Genomic DNA, 3,984 nt, shown 5'->3' on the forward strand with positions numbered 1-3,984 from the left:
AGCGTCAATGCAACCATCCATGCGCATCCCCTAGATCAAACAGGCAGGCTGCACTAACAGCTCATTCAGCAGGGGCAAGGAAGCCTGAGCTCCTCAACTATCGGGCACAGACAAACAGGGAAGCTGGTGCTCCTGCACCAAGGGAACAGATGCCCCAAGGTACCTACTGGAAAAGCCAGCATAAAAGATGCATGTTCTTTTCATACCAATATCAGGGAGACTTGGAGATTACGGTCCATGCCACCACCACGTAACCCTATAAAACCCAAACATACCAGTAAGCATTCAGATACCACAATACCACACCACATCGCTGGGCTTCAGCTATGCAGAGACCTGGCAAAAGGGGATGCCCATGTCATGACAGAGACAAGTGCAGAATACTCAGAAGACCAGTGAGTAACTTACTGTGGCTGTGAGATAATGGAAGACTGTTAAGTTTACTAATTAGGCATGTAATAAATGAATAATTTGCTTAAGCGGAATTGTGCGGTGGTCTATGTATTTAATCAGAAGATCCAAAAGAACTGTCAGTCAGAAGGATATTTATAATACAAAAAAGACATTATATATACATATACACACACAGAGAGAATATATCTATATAGATATATATAAATCAGTAAACTTGAATAGTGCCTTTATCAAGAGCATCTTAAGGCATTCAAACATTTTTCTATGACATTGACCCAATTTATTTTTTGCTCTGGCTGAATTAAAGCAAACAGATTAAAAAGGTCTGATCTGAAACACCAAAGACATCTGAAACCAAAGCCTAATAGTATCTTGGGTGACAGCAGCATCGTCTAAGAACCCACCCACTGCACTGCCTATTAGCTGAATAATATTAAAAGGAGTCTAAATAAATCACAGCTTTGCAACAGCAGAAGATACATAGTCCCAAAGAGACTTTCTAGCCATATATTCTATAGATTCTATTACAAATTGAGGATAGAAAAGATACAGCAAGAGGGCCTGCCCTAGGATAGAATGCCACTGAATATCAAATAGTATTTACAGTACAGTTATAGGATTATAGAACATTTTATAAATACAATTAATATGTATACAAGGGCACATAAAAGAAATTTGCTTTCATGCTTTACAAAGAGAAAGTAACCTGAACTAAAGCCTACTGCAGAATTCCACAGCTGCTGGTTAGGAGCCTCTTTTCTCAATTGCCTGTACAAACTAATCCCCATCATAGGTAACCAGTGAAACACCCATGTTTTAAGCAGCAGCTATGAAGAATCTCAATAGACTCTGAATCTATGTATAAAACATGGTTTCAAAACATGGGTAAGGCATAGCATGTTGGAGAGTTGTGACATCTATGTATAACTCACTTTCTCAGAGAACTTGGACTGTAACACACTGCATGTTTGCAAGGCAATTTATAATACTGCAGCATATAGGTGGGAAATTTCAAACAAGATATATTACAACTTCTAACACAAGATAACAGAAAATGCCAGAAGCATCTACCAAATCCTAAAAGATGTGAGCTCTTCCTATATTTGTTTAAAAAAGGTAATATAATATTTAATATTTCAGTATTTGCACATCCTTAAAAGACTCAATAATTTCCTTTAATAAAAGCAATGGGTTTTGCTTGTATAAAACCACAGTGCCTTTACAGGACCTTTTTTTTCCCCCCTCCTTCATTTTTTCTTAAACACATTGGCTAAAGACCAGTTGGTGTGTTAAACAGGAATATACCATAATACACTGCAGGCAGAGGAGAAATATACTCAGATAAAAAGGCAATTTTAACAGTCAATTTAATGAAGAATTGACATTTTCTCTGCACACTTCACAAATGGTAAGGCAAGCTTGATTAAATTACCTTTAAACAGTAATATATTATACTTTACTCCAAGACAAGCAGACCAGTTTTACTGGGATACTTACCATGAAGGAGGATAATCTTTAAAGTTTATTTACAAGGAAAACAATCTTTTTTTACATAATATATAAAATGGAGGAGTTATACACTGCAGCCATTTTATATTTAAGCTAAATGAAATTTTAAAAGCTATTCTATTTCAACAGCTGTGGAACAGGCAGACAGAACATGAATTGTTTTATTAAGCTACAAACCCATTTTCATTATAGAAAGTAACTACCTGTTTGAGAAAAGAAAATAATTTTTCATAACTGTCTTCTAACCACGATAAGTACTTCACAGTAGAAGGGTGAATTTCCACAAATGTTTTCTTCTCTGATCAAGTCTGTTTAAGTAAAGTTTCCCCACTGCCAACCCTCTTTACTGCAGTTCATGCCTTCCTCAGTCACGCCAGTGGAAATAATTTGGACCACACTGGAAACTGGATCCCTCACATGAACATGCTTACAAGAAAAAAACCTCCAAACACTAAACACCAAGCAGTTTTTTTCACTCATCCAGTATTTAGCTCAGCACTACAGACAGTTCAACTGGCACAAAGAGAAACACTGAACTGGAACACAGAAAGGGAACGAGCGTCTGGTAGCACACAAGAATTTCTTAAACCAGCTTGGTAAGAAAAAGTAATCTAGTAACTGGTGTTTGCTGCAAGAACAGCTATAAACACCAATTTTATGATGTTCAGATAGTCACAATGCCAGTGCAATGGCACAAATAATAATTTAAGAAAGCAGTAATGCTTACAGGCACATTATTAGATTATCCATTGGAATTTTAAAAGACAGGAAGTTTACTAAAAATAGTGCATTTTCTTTACCACTGTGTTAGCTTCAGGAGAAAGGATGTGAGAGAGAACACACATCATTCTTTCTGCCTCTCACCTGTAACTCCTGGTCTTGTCTCAGGGAAGGTGCTTAGAGGGTCACCCCCCTCCCTGCTCCCCGTAACCTCAACAGGTTCCATACCCTCCCACCATAAGACCCACGGGGCTGCCTGTTCACCTGCTGGGGGAAATTACGAAAAGTCATGCAGAAGGCAGCAGATACAGCCAAAAGGTCTTAATTCTGTTTTTAATTGGGCTGTGAAAGACTGACCACTGAAACTGTACCAACAGCTCAGATGGACTGGTGCATGACATTTCTCCTCACTGTCTGTGTAACTAGGAGGAAAACTGTTAAAGCCAAGTGAACTGGTCTCCACAATAGTCTCAAAAGCCATAATTTATAATCTTTTCCCATTACTAATCTCAAACATTTAATACAAGAAACTATTCTAAAATTTATTTTTCAAACTAAAAATTCCAACTAAAGCAGAGCTGTACACACTTTACAGTTTGGTTGTAGTCAGAAAATTAAACTAGATTTCAGAAAGTGTTTTTCCAAAAGCTTCTTTTCCTCTCATAACTATAGAACTGATGACAAGAGACAATCAAGTTGAATGAGCAGTCCTTCTGCTTTGAGTACCAGTCACATGTTACGGCGTTACTGATGTCAAATTAAATTACTATTTAATAAAATACTAGTTCTAATGTTTTATCACTTTACAATCATAACATAGTCAAGACTGACACTTTCTTGATCCAAAGCTGAGAACTATGCCACTACCACAGCAGCTGGGAACATTTCACCAGATAGATGGCTCAGTTTTTCCAACACTGTGAATAATTACAGTAATTACAGTGAGAAGCACAGGTACAACAGTCTTCCCTCCTCCCCCTTCAGAAATGTATCAGAGAGCTTTATTAGTGTAAAGTAGGTTTTATATTTGGTCAATGCAAGGAAAAACTGTCATTAAAAATTCTGATGCAGAGATTTCTTTTCTAAAATTATTCAGTATATGTACAAATAGATACCAGGCATTGTCTTAGGGGGAAAAAACCAAACAAAACCAGAACACTATTTTCTATTTTGAGTACTTTAGAGTACAGAGAACCAATGATAAAAGTAATCCCCCCCCCCCCCCCAACATCAAATCTCTTCTAAATTAAACAATTAACAATGCTGGAATAAATTAATATTTGAGAAGGATTGCCCTGTATTCTGGGGAAACAAAATGTACAGAGGGCAAGAGAAGCAACA

The sequence above is a fragment of the Phaethon lepturus genome, unplaced genomic scaffold, assembly GCF_000687285.1.
Source record: "Phaethon lepturus isolate BGI_N335 unplaced genomic scaffold, ASM68728v1 scaffold23179, whole genome shotgun sequence".
NCBI classification, from domain to species: Eukaryota; Metazoa; Chordata; class Aves; order Phaethontiformes; family Phaethontidae; genus Phaethon; species Phaethon lepturus.